Genomic DNA, 16245 nt, shown 5'->3' with positions numbered 1-16245 from the left:
AGCTACAGTAGTAGATAAATTATATCCATATATAACTACTGGGCAGCAGGCTGTGTGTTGAAGCATTGTCCAAGGTATGATTCCAAATACAGCAGCATTCCTACTGTAGCTGGGCTAGAAAAGTTTCTTAAAAGGGTTCAGACACATTGATCCCAGGCCACAACAGATAAGGAGCTTGTTAAAAGACGGTTACTCACCTTTGTAACGGTTGTTCTTCGAGATGTGTTGCTCATATCCATTCCAGTTAGGTATGTGTGTCGCGCGTGCACGTTCGTCGGAAGACTTTTACCCTAGCAACTCCAGTGGGCCGGCAGGTCGCTCCCTAGAGTGGCACCGGCATGGCGCCCGATATATACCCCTGCCGGCCCACCGGCTCCTCAGTTCCTTCTTGCCGGCTACTCCGACAGTGGGGAAGGAGGGCGGGTGTGGAATGCATGAGCAACACATCTCGAAGAACAACAGTTACAAAGGTGAGTAACCGTCTTTTCTTCTTCGAGTGATTGCTCATATCCATTCCAGTTAGGTGAATCCCAAGCCTTACCTGGGGTCGGAGTGAGAAGTCGCGGCATGGAGCACTGCAGAGCTGAAGGCCACGTCATCTCTGGACTGCTTGACCAGAGCATAATGGGAAGCAAAGGTGTGGATGGAGGACCAGGTCGCCGCCCTACAAATCTGGATGGGCACGTGGGCGAGGAAAACCATCGATGATTCTTGTGCCCTGGTGCAGTGTGCAGTCACATGGCCCGTAGGGCTGTGAGCCAAGTCATAACAGGTCCTGATACAGGACGTCACCCACGAGGAGATCCTCTGTGAGGAAATGGGTAGTCCTTTGATTCGGTCCGCTACCGCCACGAAGAGCTGGGGGGATTTGCGGAACATAAAACGTGAGTGCCCAGCGGACATCAAGCGAGTGGAGCTGTTGCTCCCTGCGGGACGAATGGGGCTTTGGGAAAAAGACGGGGAGAAAGATCTCCTGGTTGACGTGAAAGGCTGAGACCACCTTGGGGAGAAAGGCAGGGTGTGGCCTCAACTGCATCTTGTCTTTATGGAAGACCGTATACGGGGGATCTACCATGAGGGCCCGGAGTTCTGACACCCGTCTGGCTGAGGTGATGGCCACCAGGAAAGCAGTCTTCCAGGAGAGATAGAGCAGGGAGCAAGTCGCTAACGGCTCAAATGGAGGACCCATGAGCCGAGTCAGAACCAGGTTGAGATCCCAGGTAGTGGCAGGTGGTCGAACCTGGGGGTAGAGACGTTCTAATCCTTTTAGGAATCTGGTCACCATAGGGTGAGAGAAAACCGAACGGCCATCTCCCCCCGGATGAAAGGTGGAGACAGCCGCCAGGTGAACCCGAAGGGACGATATCGCCAGGCCCTGCTGCTTGAGGGACCAGATGTAATCTAGAATATTGGCGATAGAAACCTCCATAGGGAGGAAACCCCTCTCTGTGCACCAACAGGAGAAACGCTTCCATTTGGCCGAGTACGTCGCTCTAGTGGAAGGTTTCCTGCTGCCCAGGAGTACTTGACGTACTGGGGTAGAGCACCGTAGTTCCGACCTGGTCAGCCACACAGCAGCCACGCCGTGAGGTGCAGAGACTGGAGGTCCGGGTGACGGAGCCTGCTGTGGTCCTGGGTGATCAGATCCAGGTGAAGGGGCAGGGGGACTGGGTCGGCTAGAGACAGGTCCAGCAACATCGGATACCAATGTTGCCTGGGCCATGCTAGAGCTATCATAATCAAGCGGGCCCTGTCCCTGCGCACCTTCAGAAGAACCTTGTGGATAAGCGGGAATGGAGGGAACGCGTAGAACAGGTGCGTCGTCCATGGAATAAGAAAGGCATCCGCTACCGACCCTGGTTCCCGGCCTTGAAAGGAGCAGAACATCTGGCATTTCCTGTTCCCTCTGGACATGAAGAAGTCCATCCGGGGACAACCCCACCTCTGGAAGAGTGAGAGGGCGACGTCCGGGCGAAGGGACCATTCATGCAAAAGGAAGGATCTGCTCAGATGGTCTGCCAGCGTGTTCCGTACTCCGGGAAGAAAGGATGAAAAAGGTGAATGGAGTGGGCTATACAAAAGTCCCAGAGCCGCATCGCCTCCTGACATAGGGGAGAGGATCTCGTGCCGCCCTGCTTGTTGATATAGTACATGGTTGTCGTGTTGTCGGTGAATACCGAGACACAGCGACCTTGAAGCTGATGGGAGAACGCTTGGCAAGCAAGGCGGACCGCTCTCAACTCCCGTATGTTGATGTGGAGGGCCACCTCCTGAGGAGACCACTGGCCCTGTGTCCTCAGGCTTCCAAGGTGGGCCCCCCAACCCAGGTCTGAGGCATCCGTTGTTAGGGATACCGAGGGCTGGGACGGGTGGCCCACCTCGGAACCCTGAGGACACAGGGCCAGTGGTCTCCTCAGGAGGTGGCCCTCCACATCAACATACAGGAGTTGAGAGCGGTCCGCCTTGCTTGCCAAGCGTTCTCCCATCAGCTTCAAGCGGGAGCCCCGCACACACTATGGACTGTTCTAGCCACCACCGGAGGGAATCCAATACCTCCTGGGGGACGGTGATAACCGCATCCAGCAGATGCCTGGCCGGACGGTATTGGCTGATAAGCCAGGACTGGAGGGGCCTCATACGAAGCCGCGCATAACCCGTAACGAAGGTGCAGGCCGCCATGTGGCCTAAGAGGGTTAGGCATGTCCTTATAGAGGTCAAGGGAGCTGCCTGTAGAGGCCGAATAATGGCCGACAGCGTCTGGAACCTGGACAGCAGCAGAACGGCCCTGGCCAAGGTGGAGTCCAGAATGGCCCCGATGAACTCTATTCTCTGCGTGGGAAGCAGAGTGGACTTGTCCACATTGAGAATAAGGCCCAAATCTCCAAAGAGTCTGCTGACCGTGCAGACGTGGTTGAGGACCTGCGACTCTGACGTGCCTCGAATCAGCCAGTCGTCGAGGTAGGGGAATACGTGTAAGCGACTGCGTCGAAGATGGGCAACGACGACAGCCATGCATTTCGTGAATACTCTCGGGGCCATGGAGAGGCCAAACGGGAGGACCGCAAATTGATAATCGTGGCGGCTGATCACGAACCGAAAGAAACGTCTGTGTTGTGGGAAAATGGCTATATGAAAATAAGCGTCCTGCATGTCAAGGGCGACATACCAGTCTCCAGGATCCAGGATCCAGAGATGGGATAATGGTCCCCAAGGATACCATGCGGAACTTCAACTTCACCATATATTTGTTGAGTTCCCGCAGGTCGAGGATGGGTCTGAGGCCTCCCTGGGCTTTGGGGATCAGAAAGTAGCGGGAATAAAACCCCTTGCCCTTTTCGTTCTCTGGAATAGCCTCTATGGCTCCTTTGTTGAGGAGCGTCTGCACCTCCTGAAGGAGGAATTGCTCGTGAGAGGGGTCCCTGAAGAGGGATGAGGGTGGGGGGTGGGAGGGAGGGTGCGAAATAAATTGCAGACGGTATCCTGTTTGCACCGTGCGTAAGACCCAACGGTCGGATGTTATTTGGGTCCATGCTGGGAGGAGGAACGAAAGGCGGTTGAAAAACGGAGGGGATGGATCCGTGGAGGAAACTGGTACAGCGTCCTCGGGCGCACCTTCAAAACGAAGGTTTTGGGCCAGGTGGGGCTTTAGAGGAGCTCTGATTCTGTTCCCCTTGGTTGCCCGATTGTCTGCGCCGGCCATTCCTGCTTCAGTGCCTACTAAAGTCTTGACGCTGGCGGTACTGGGGATAGGGCCGGCACTGCTGCTGCTGCTGAGGCCGGAAGGGTCTGCGCTGTGTCCCGGGTGTGTGCATCCCTAGTGAGCGCATGATGACCCTATTGTCTTTCAGGCTTTTCAGCCTGGGGTCAGTCTTCTCTGAAAACAGGCCCTGACCTTCAAACGGGAGATCCTGGATGGTGTGTTGGAGCTCCGGAGGAAGGCCAGAAACCTGTAGCCAGGAGATGCGGTGCATGGTAACCCCAGAAGCCAGAGTTCTGGCGGCCGAGTCCACCGCGTCCAAGGATGCCTGTAATGAAGTTCTCGCGACCTTCTTGCCTTCATCAAAAATCACCGCGAATTCTTGACGCGCATCCTGAGGCAACAACTCCTTGAACTTATCCGCCGCTACCCAGGAGTTATAGGCATAGCGGCTAAGGAGTGACTGTTGGTTAGAGACTCTGAGTTGGAGGGCGCCCGCTGAGTAGACCTTCCGCCTAGCAGGTCCATGCGCCTTGCCTCCTTGGACTTCGGTGCTGGGGCCTGCTGCCCGTGGCGCTCCCTCTCGTTCACAGACTGCACGACGAGGGAGCACGGGGGCGGGTGGACATGCAGGTACTCATACCCTTTGGAGGGTGCCATATACTTGCGCTCCACCCCGCGTGCAGCAGGAGGGATAGAGGCCGGTGACTGCCAGATGGTATTAGCATTGGCTTGAATAGTCCTAATGAAGGGAAGGGCGACTCTGGTGGGAGCATCCGCTGAGAGAATGCTCACCACAGGATCTTCGATTTCCTCAGCCTGCAAGTTCATGTTTTGCGCTACACGCCTGAGGAGGTCCTGGTGCACCCTGAGGTCAAGTGGGGGGGGACTGGAGGATGACGTTCCCGCCACTGCCTCATCGGGGGAGGACGATGAGGGGACCCCCGGTAGGAGCGGGTCCACGGGGGGCTCCGTCTGTACCAACGCCTCTGATCCTGGAGGGAGCTCAGGGTCCTGCTGGTTAGACCAGTCTTCCCCCGTAGGAGAAGGGGGAGGGCGAGACAATGAGGCCTCCGGAGCCTGGCGCTCAGATGTCGCTGGTTGCAGTGGAATGTGCTGAGGGCCCTGGGCTTGATGGTACGCCCAGGGTGTCCAGAAGCCCCACTGTTGCGGTCCCTGATCCTGCAGAGGGGGGTCTTGGAAGAGGGCCGCGGGTCTGTCCGTGTCCAAAGCGTACATGCTGTCTGCCTGCGATGAGACAGACGGCTGCCGGGACGGCCATGGTGGGGCCGAACATGGCTGATAGGGCTCCCTTGGCCTCGACATTGAAGACCTCCTCGGTGCTGGGGACCGGTACCGGGAATTGTACTGGTGCCGGGATCGGGACCGGGACCTGCCACCGGCGCGGTGCCGGGAGGTCGACCGGGGCGCTGACCGCCGACGAGAATGGCTCCTGGAGTCTCGGTGCCGGTAGCGGCGACTCGATCCAGACCGGTGCCGGGCATAGCGAGACCATCTGGAAGATGACCGGTGACATGAGTACAACCGGTACCGCCGAGGGGAGCGGTGCCAGGACTGCGAGCGGCGCCTGGAGCGAGAACGTCCACGGTGCCGGGACCTCGAAGGGGATCGGTGCCGGCTGGGCGAGTCCAGAGACGGCGCTCGCATTGTCGCAGGCTTGCCTCTAGATAAAACCTGCACTGGGGGCACCAGGGGTTGAGGCAGGGTGGTTTCAGTGAGAGCAATTAGGTCCCGCGCCAAAGCGAATGTCTCTGGCGTTGAAGGGACCAACAGCTCAACCCCGGATCTTATAGGGGAGCTATGAGGGACCGGACTCGACGCAATCCCTGTTGGTGGTGCCGCTGCAGAGGTAGGTGCCGGGCGCTCTGCTCGAGTCTGTGAGGATGGAGTGGCAGACATCGAGGGCCTTGCATTGAGTCCCGGTGCCGGGGAAGATCGGTGTCGGGGCGTCTTTCCGGTGCCGGCGCACTGCGTCGGGGCCACAGGGTTAAATGCCGCTTCCATCAGGAGAGTCCTTAACCTCTGGTCCCTCTCCTTCTTTGTCCTAGGCTTAAAAGCCTTACAGATGCGGCACTTATCTGAAATGTGCGATTCCCCCAGGCACTTCAGGCAGGCGTCGTGGGGATCGCTCGTTGGCATCGGCTTCTTGCAGGCTGAGCACTGTTTGAACCCCGATGAACCAGGCATGGGCCCGGTGCCGGGTGCAGGGAAGGGCTAAAGCCCAAGCCTGCTAACTAAGTATATACAGCTGTGCTAAAAGTTAACAATAACGAAAAGTCCAACTACAATTTACAGCTATCTACAACTATGACAACAATGAAACAAAGGAGAGCTAGGGACGTGGAGGACAGCTATGCCACGCTCCACAGTTCCAACGACCGACACGGCGGTAAGAAGGAACTGAGGAGTGGGTGGGCCGGCTGGGGTATATATCGGGCGCCATGCCAGCGCCACTCTACGGGGCGACCTGCCGGCCCACTGGAGTTGCTAGGGTAAAAGCCTTCCGACGAACGTGCATGCACGGCGTGCACACCTAACTGGAATGGATATGAGCAATCACTCAAAGAAGAACCCACCTTAATGTGCACTTGAAAATCAAAAAGGAATCCTACAAAAAATGGAAACGTGGACAAATTGCTAAAGAGAAGTACAGCACACAGGAACAAAATCAGTAAGACAAAGGCACAAGATGAGTTACACTTTGCAAGGGACACAAAAGGCAATAAGAGGAGATGCATTAGAAACAAGAGAAAGACAACAGAAAGTGAAGGTCCGCTACTTAGCGGGGAAGGACAGCTAATAACTGATGAAGTCAAAAAGGCTGAGGGCTTGGCTACACTGGAGAGTTGCAGCGCTGGTGGTGGCTTTACAGCACTGCAACTTACTCACCATCCACACTTGCAAGGAACATCCAGCGCTGTATCTCCCTGGCTGCAGCACTGGTTGTACACTATTTTGCTTCCGTCTTGACTCAAAGGTTAATGGTGACCAGATACTCAACACAATATTAACAACAAGGTGAAAGGAACACAAGCCAAGATAGGGAAAGAACAGGTTAAAGAATATTTAGCTAAGTTAGATGTATTCAAGCCAGCAAGGTTTGATTAATTCATCCTAGGTACTTAAGGAGTTAGCTGAAGCAATCTTGGAACAGTTAGCAATTTTTTAACTCCCAAAAACTCCTGGAGGATAGGCCAGGGCCCAGAGGATTGGAGAAATGCAAACTTTAAAAAGTGGAAACAAAGAGCAGCCAGCAAATTATAGACAAATCAGCCTAACTTTGATACCCAGAAAGATACTGGAACAAATTATTAAACAATCAATGTGTAAGCACCTAGAGCAGGGGTGGCCAAACTGTGGCTCGCGAGCCACATGCAGTTCTTTTACCATTCAAGTACAGCTCATGGAGCCCCCCCATACCACACCTACCAGACTGGAGGGGGGGAAGCTCGGGACATCTGCCTTGCAGCAGGGTGGTGGGGAGGGGCTTCTGCCCAGAGGGGAGGGAGGTCTCAGGGCTTCACCCCTTCAGGGCGCACCTGCCAGGGTTCAGGGCTTCAGCAGGAGCAGGCTGAAGCCCCAATCCCAGCTCTCAACAGGTGTGCCCCAGCTCTCAACTTCTGACGATTGTCATATGTGACTTGGAGAGCCAGTAAGTTTGGACACCCCTGACATAGAGAAGAACAGAGTGTAAGAAATAGTGTGAATTTGTCAAGAACAAATCATGCCAAAGCAACCTAATTTTCTTTTACAAGGTTACTGATCTACTGGATGGGGGAAGTAGTAAAAATAATGTATCTTGATTTTAGTAAACCATTTGATAGTCCCACATGACATTCTCAAAAGCAAACTAGGGAAACACTGTCTAGATGAAATTACTGTAAGGTGGGTGCACAACTGGTTGAAAGACTATAGTCAAAGAGTAGTTAGCTATCAACCTGGAGAGCATATCTAGTCGGATACTACAGATGTCAGCTCTGGGTCTGGTACTATTCAATATTTTCCATTAATGACTTGGATAATGGAGTGGAGAGTATGCTTATAAAAGTTGCAGATGACACCAAGCTGAGAGGTTTCAAGCATTTTGGAGGATGGGATTAGAATTCAAAATGACCTTGACAAATTGGAGAACTGATCTGAATTCAACAAGATGAAACTCAATAAAGACAAGTGCAAAGTACTTCACTTAAAAAGGAAAAATGAAACGCACAACTACAAAATTATTATCCATCATACACTAGGGGGGTAGTACTGCTGAAAAGGATATTTGTTTTCAGTTCAATTTGTAATCCATTATAAACGTGATGGAGCTACAAAAAAATATTCTGAGGTGTATTAACAGTAGTGATTTATGTGAGACACAGAAGGTAGTTGTCTGCTCTACTTGGCACTGATGGAGTACCATGTCCAATTCTGGATGCAGTACTTTAGGAAAGATGTGGACAAATTGGAGACAGTCCAGAGGAAAGCAACAAAAATGATAAAAGATTTAGAAAACCTGACCTATGAAGAAAGGTTCAAAAACAAGGCTCTAATCACTCTCCACCTCTGATTATTGCTGAACCATCCTTCCCACAGACATTTCACTGACATTCAAATATATCTCTGGAGAGCCACTTTTTACTTTCAAAATGAACTAGATTTGCTCCAATGTCTGCTGTTTCCAGTTACATTGTACCAAGCTGCACAAGCTGAAGTATAACCATCATTGGGAATGATTCCAGCAAACTAAATCATTTGCCAAATGTAGTGCTCCCTCTTAGAAATATTAGCAGCACATCACTAGAAAGTGAAAATTCAATACTTTGCCCTTCTATAACACCTTCCATTTCAAGATCTCAACACTTTCAAGTAAGCCCTTAGCAATATGTCTGAGGTACAGTGATCACCCTTAAGAAGTCAGCATTTGCAACAGTTTCTGGTATCTGAGATGCCAGCCATTCCCAGCTGCTTTTTAAAAGAGGTTTACAAAAAAAATGACAAACAACTAGCAAACACGGATAATACAGACAAAGTGCCCAACACAAGATAATCTCAGCCACAAGAAATGTAGTCAGAAAAGACATGATGCACTGGGAAACCCAGAGGAGTTTGTACAATATCCCTTTCCTCCCATATAGTGGCATGGTGAAGGCATCTGCCATGGGTTAGTGGCTACATGCTTTGAGTAGATTAACCGAGGAACATAGGCTAAGTGGCCTTGAGCAAGTGATTTGATGACAGCCAAAACAGAACCCTGATCTCCTGACTGTCTTCTGCTTTAATCACATCATTTCCTCAATATATACATTGCCTTTCATCCCAAGTACTTTACAAACTATACATACATAGGAATCCCCATGAAATACAGCCAGCATAGATAGGGTGGGAGGATACACAGCCTGCTCTCAACGGCTAAGGAAAGTGGGCAAACCCCTACTCTTAATGAGGGCCACTGAACTTTAAGCAGACACTTAAATTCTAGGTCCTGGTTGTGCCCATCCACACTGAATTAGATGGAATGCAGGCACAAACTCAGCTTCCAGCCTAAGCCATCCTTAGTAGTCACTAAAGGCTGTCATTGCCTCAAACTGCTCTGATCTGCCCAGAAGACGCTATCCTGATAGGTAAAATTACATTGCTTCATAGATTCATAGCTTAAGGATTTCTTGCTTTCTTTCAGCGTCAATATACTTCTTGCCACAAAGACAGAGGCCTAAGAAATACTTGAGTGATTTGCTCTCCCTGCTGAAGGGATACAGCTTTGCTAGATCAAAAGTAGAGCTAATATTGTAAGTTGTTTAGTGAGAATCCAGTTTTGTGTACTATCCCAGGTGGATTAACACCATATCCACGAGGGGCAGAGTCCCAAATGGAAAGCAGGCACATGCCTAGTTTTCATAGATCCTAAGGGCAGATGGTGCTTTTATTAATAATGTCACAGTTCAGGGGACCTGTTCTCCCTCTTTGTGGTCCCTTAAGGGCTCCCAACTCCTCAGCTGTCACCTCGCAGATAGAGAGCTGCATCTCTCCACCTTTCTGACCAGATTTTTCCAGTCTGCAGTTCACTGTCTACATGGATATCCTCAGCAAGCCAGACTGCCTAAAAGAAACTACATATGCTAAAAAGTTTACCAGAGATCACTCTAACTCCCAACCTCAAGCTCTAGGTGGTGTCAGTCCTTCAAAACCTGTAACTGGGTTTCCCCCATGGTTACAAGTTCAGAACCATCTCAGATTCAGAACCAGAACCACCATGAATAGTTATAATGATAGGAGATATATCAATCTCTTAGAACTGGAAGGGACCTTGAAAGGTCATTGAGTCCAGCCCCCTGCCTTCACTAGCAGGACCAAGTACTGATTTTTGCCCCAGATTCCTAAGTGGCCCCCTCAAGGATTGAACTCACAACCCTGGGTTTAGCAGGCCAATGCTCAACCACTGAGCTATTGCTCCCCCCCTTCATCTTTTCTTTATACAGCTTGGGCTTTCAATCATGGCCTCATGTAACAGGTGATCAAACAGACAATGGCTCGCTCCTCAGGGCATAGTTTCAAAAGATATTGCGTTAACCAGAGGAAGGGAATTAGTATTCACCTCCCCCTAGATATTCCCTAGGAAAAAGCAAGTAACACTTTTTGTTACCACCCCGGCATAAACCATTCATTTAATACAATGGGCCTCAAGACATTTAATTCAATAAGGTCTCTCAAGGATATGGCAGGAAGTTGCCATCTCCGTCACAAATCTCTCTGGTCAGACCTTTAAGCAGACCAGTTGATCTGTTTTGCCAAGTGCAACAATGACTGTTTGTTCAGTGGCAGGTTAAGGAGAACATTTTCCCTTCCAACAGGAGGCCAATGTCTAATAGGATTGGTCTAGGTGCTTTTCAAGACTGGTAAGAACAGCATTCTGCAAAGGCAGCTTCATAGTGTGGTGAGCTAGTGGCACTGGGAACTAGAAGACCCGTCTCCCGGGTTCTTATTCTCAGCTCTGTTACTGACTTGCTGAGCGGCCTTGGGCAAGCCTTTTTACCCTTTCCTGCAGCTCTTCTAGGTTGATAAGGGACGTATCACTTACCTGTCTCACAGGGGAATTGTGCAGCTTAATATTGGCAAAACGTGCCAACATCCCCTGGTGAAAGGTTCTCCAGCCATGCAATACTCTGATATCGGTGGCTTGTGTCAGATGAGTGGAAAATGTCATCTGTGTTGTCTCTAAGGCGCAAGTGAGGCTTATGTATTCAAGTCTCCCTCCCCATCCCATCCACAACCAGATACAACTTGTGCAACAGACCACAAGAGACAAATAATGGAAAAAAGTGTATTAAAATAGTCAGAAGATTACAATAGAAAACATTAAAATCAGTCAAGAAAAATTAACAGTATGATTTTAGTATCCAAATCAAAAGAATCAGTCCAAGCAAAGCACAAAGCACTGTTGCTATCCCCGGCTCTCCACAGCCTTAACTTTATATAGTGAGGCCACGCAGTATACACCTGGCTCCCTCCCACAATAATTATACACCCATTTTATAGGTGTTTGTCCTGCTTCCTCCACCCCCAAAACCAGGCAGGATACTGGTACGCTATCCTCTTAGTGAGGAGGGGGCTTTCCTCCACTGTTTAGGAAGATACTTTCCAAGTTAGAGGTCTGCAGAAACAAGAACCAAAAGCTCCTGTTTTCCTGCCCAAAGTGTCTCTAATATTACATTTTGCAGCTGCTTTGGAGTTGTGGGAAAAAACAGACTGCACAGCATATTCCCCCCAGAAGGCAGGAAACTTTATTCAACTTATATTCCAGTTTTAGAAAGTGCAGAAATACTTTAAAAATAAAAGGGGTTGCTTATGTTCAAGAGGGAGGAGGAGAGAAGCCTTAAAAAAAACAAACACACACAATGGAATAAAGTCTGAGCAAAGAGGTTTATGATTTAGGGATCTCCATCACTTAATCCTGCCTCAGTCCAGGGGGCTGGATTTGATGACTTCTTGAGGTCCCTTCCAGCCCAACATTTCTATGATTCGATGCATTCTGGTGGCCTTTATCATACAGTGTGCCAAGCAGATGCTGGTATGATGGGAAAATTACTGCAACCCTGGCAATGTAGATACTTCCCCAGATCTTTGACCACAGATTCTTTTTCAAGACTGAAACATACTCCTTGAACTCCCGCCCCACATATACATAAGAGAAAAATCCTGGTTTTAAAGATCCTAGACAGATATAAGAATAATGTAAACACCAAGCAAGGTTTAGAACAGGTTCTGAGGCAATTATATTAGAGATCATATGGTTCTTCACCCTACCACCTCAACAGTCCACTCTCTAGGGAAACGAAGCCTTTAAGTTTCTCTCTCTCTCTCTCTCTCTCTCTCTCTCTCACACACACACACACACACACGTTACAAGACAGATGGTTACCCAAACAACTCTGGAATATTAAAAGAAATTAAAAACCTAATTCCAGTTTCTCTAATCATAAACTGAAATGTCAGTAGAACTCTACAAAACACAGAGCACTCCAGGTATAGATTGGGCCTTATGCATCAGAGACCACTGCTACTGTGGGAACGCTCTCAACGTAACAGCTCCTCCAAGCTCCACCTAAAATACCCTTGTCCTACCCCCTTAACCCTGGGTCATCTGCCCTGGAGAACTGCAGTCAAACACTGACCTATGCATGGACAGGGGTGTTGGAGATAAGATGTGAAGAATACAGCTGCCAATTCATTCACTGGACACCCAAGTTAGCAAGTAGCAACACCAGCCCTCTGGAGGCTGCACCTATATGCTCATTTGCTGGCAGTCAACTAAGGGTTAAAAGTCCTCAATTGTTGAAACAGAATTTTGCTGCTTTGCCAGCTTTTCAGTTCTAGCAAGAAGCAGCAGCATGTTTTCTGAGGGGAAGACAAACAAAACAGAAGTGATACCCATCCAAGTCTTGCTCTCAAAAAGGTACCAGTTCCTGCAGCAGACAGAGCCAAGGCAGCAATCCCAAAGGGTACTTGTTTTGTCTGCAGTGAGTACAAGGTCAGTTATAGTCAGGAAAACTCCTAGAAAATGTTATGTGGTACTGACTCTAGTTTCTGTGCTATGACATATTACGCCCTGAGCAGTAAAGACAAGATTTATAAAGAATTTGCCTTCCCGGATACAATGCAGTTCCCACGGAGCTCACCTCAGCTCGCTGTTCAAGAGTTGCCTCCATTGTAACAGCCCTTGGGACAATACAGCTGTCTTAGGTTTAGTCTACACTTGGAGCATGTCTCCAGTATGGGTACTATAGCAGCACAGCTCCAGTGCCTTAGTGCAGATGCTTCCTACATTGACAGAAGACAAACTGCACCTACACCAGGAGTTAGTTTGGTTTAACTACAGCATTCAGGGCGATGAATTTTTCACACCTCTGATCAATGCAGTTAGGTCAATCTAAATCTGAAGTGCAGACTAGGGCTTAAAAGTTAGGTCAACATAGCTATGTCAGTCAGGGATGCGAAAAACACACACCCCCACCAACAAAGCTAAACTGACCTAACCCGCCCCCCTCCCACCCCCCATAGAGAGAGCTACATTGACAAATTAATGCTTTCATTGTTCAGGGAGGTGGTGTTTGTACACCAGCAGAAAAACCCTTCTATCGGCATAGGCTGTGCCTCCACGATAGGGTCATGCTGGCATAGCTCTGCTGTTGTAGCTATGCTGGTATAGTCTCCATAGTGTAGACAAGCCCTGAATAATTGACTGCACTACAGAAAGGGGTGGTGGGGAGGAGAAGAATGCAGCCAATTAATTCAATTTCACAGCTTCCAAAATTGGCTAATACAGTGGTTCTCAAACTTTTGTACTGGTGACCCCTTTTACACAGCAAGCCTCTAAGTGTGACCCCCCCCCCCGTATAAATTAAAAACACATATATTTAACACCACTATAAATGCTGGAGGCAAAGCGGGGTCTGGGATGGAGACTGACAGCTCACGACCCCCCATGTAATAACCTTGTGATCCCCTGAGGAGTCCGGATCCCAAGTTTGAGAGCCCCTCTGCTAATACGATCAGACTATAGTCTGGGATTTCACTATAGCTTCATTCAGGGTATGTCTACACTTTAATCATTACAGTGGCACAGCTGCATCTGCACTGCTGTAGCACTTCAGTGTAAACACTAGGTTCTCCCATCAGCATATGTAATCCACCTCCCCAAGAAGTGGCAGCTAAGTCAATAGAAGAATTCTGTCTACACCAAGGGTTGAGTCAGCATAGCTACATCTCTCGGGGTGTGAGGATTTTTCACACCCCTGAGAGATGTAGCTATGTCAAAGTAAATTCCTTTATAATTTTGATGGACAAGATCAACGCTTTAAGCATCTTTTTCAATTTTTATCAATTTAAATTTTCAAAGTTGCCCACAATTATGGGTTTTAAGCATTTTTTCAGTTTAAATTGTTTCATCCCTCAATTTCCCACAACTGTGAAAGTTTAATGACAGATGTTGAGATTTTAAAAAAGTTAAAGCATTATAACCATTAGCACACAAACTGTCAACATCCTATGTCAAAATATACAAAGTATATAGCCTTAAATCAAACCAATAAGTTCTCAAGCAGCATTTTTCTTACTTTGCCTACCTCTAAATTTCAATTATTGATGGAAATATTTATGCGTCAGTTTGTGTGTGTACAGTGAAATCAACGTTTATGGACATTTACCAATAAAAATCTAATCCTTCCAAGCCTAGTCACACAGTATCAACTGCTAGCCTCATCCCCATTTCAGTTTTTACACCTGTTTTACCCTGACAAGGGATTCTGCTTATCCCTGAGCTGTGCTACAAGCCTGCCTTCTCCTACTTAGCACTAGGCATTCATCAGAAGTAGTCCTACACAGCACAAACCTCAGCAGGGCCAGAGATGGACAAGGGCAACCAACCTGGAGGAATTTTAAAAGCCCTTTAAATTTTGTATTTCCTTTTAACTGACAAAGACCTGGGTTAGTGGCAGGGAATCAAGAGGAAACTCTGCATGCTCCATTGGCTAAAAGTACAGGTTTAAAACTGATCAGGTCTCTGGTCTGATCTCATTAGCCACAAGGCAATGATGAACTCCTCTGAACTGAGTAAAACCTGAAGACAGCTCACTCAGTCAGAATCAATCCACTTCCATTAACACAGGTTACTGTTCCTGATAAACAAGCTTCAAAGTTAAGACAAATCAAGGGAAAGTAAGTTCAAAATAGTTTCAGTCCCATATAGCATCAAGTTTTGCTGGCTACAGCTTTAAGACAGCTACATCATAGGAGCCATCTACTTGAGCCATGGAATGTTGGTTACATTCCCATAAATGCAAAAGACGTCCCTAGTCAGGCTCAGACAAGATCTCAGATCATGATGCCTGCAGTTCACTACATACAAGAGGCAGTTTGTTTCCTTCCAGAAGGACTCAATGAACCTTTGGAAATATAAGCAAGTGTTCATAAAGATATAAAGGGAAGAACAAAGAGGATCTAAAACCTTGAAATGAATCTCTCTAGCTCACATGCCTTCAACTAGACTAAACAGGTCACATGGGAGATTCCCACAAGAGCAAGCTAGCCATAATGTCAGTGATACAGGTGGGGCTGCATGCTTTCTGCATTATTCAATTTTTCCTGTTCTAGCAGATCACAGGAGATGGGACTTTAGTAAGAGTCAGTGACAGTGGAACCAAGGATGGCCCTGTCCTCTTATAGCAGCAGGCTTGTGATGGTCCCATTCATCACGCTTCTCCCCTTTACTCTAAACTAGCTTCAGGGAAAGACAGTATAGGCAGATTATTGCAAGTAAAGTTTTATCACTTTTCCTTTTCCACAAAGTGCAATGTCATCTCTCTCCAGAAGAGCCCCTGCTTCCTGCTACAAGTGGACAAACAACCCAGCAGGTTTCACTGGAAGAAGGTTGTCCCAGGGAGGGGCACATCAGGATCTAACTGAAGCAAGTTACCCAGATATGAAGCTTCCTAGATGCCCCCTTCACTCACTTAGGAAAAATTGGGTTTTATTTTCACTGCACAAACCCCACTGGGCCACAGTCCCTGTGTTCTAAGGGACTGGCTTTAAGCTCTAACAATCCATGGGCTCAATACAAGAGTAACTATATGAAATTCTATGGCCTGTGATATACAGGAGGTCAGACTACATGAGCTAATAATGGTCCCTTCTGGCCACAAAAATCTATTAATCTATGAGCAATGTCACCATTACATAAATTTAAAGTTCTCATACACTTAAAGGGGTAAAGGGTAGACATTTCAAATGGCTAAAATTTACCAGATCCTTTATAACTTAGCTCTTCCTTCTCCCATGCAGATGGGGAGGGTTTTTCTGAGCAAAGAGGTCTAATTGTATAAGTAAGATGAGGTGGCAGTCAATTTGTATAGATGGAGAAGAGGAAATATCCTATAGAAACTACCTTCCCCTTATATCCATCCCTTCAAAAAAGGAAAACCCTGTTGAAAAATGATCACGTAAATCTAAAATCCCCTAGCACCTTCCAGTTTCTCCATTAACGACTGAGA

At 48.4% G+C, this 16245-nt stretch overlaps 1 protein-coding gene across 1 annotated transcript in view; it reads right to left on the bottom strand.

The window, feature by feature from the left end:
- LOC115660184 (myelin protein zero-like protein 1) overlaps nucleotides 1-16245 on the bottom strand; it is an 81506-nt gene that overhangs the window by 28607 nt on the left and 36654 nt on the right. The window lies entirely within an intron of this gene.

Source organism: Gopherus evgoodei, chromosome 1 (genome assembly GCF_007399415.2).
Source record: "Gopherus evgoodei ecotype Sinaloan lineage chromosome 1, rGopEvg1_v1.p, whole genome shotgun sequence".
Lineage (NCBI taxonomy): Eukaryota > Metazoa > Chordata > Testudines > Testudinidae > Gopherus > Gopherus evgoodei.
This window is presented reverse-complemented; position numbering and strand designations above follow the sequence as displayed.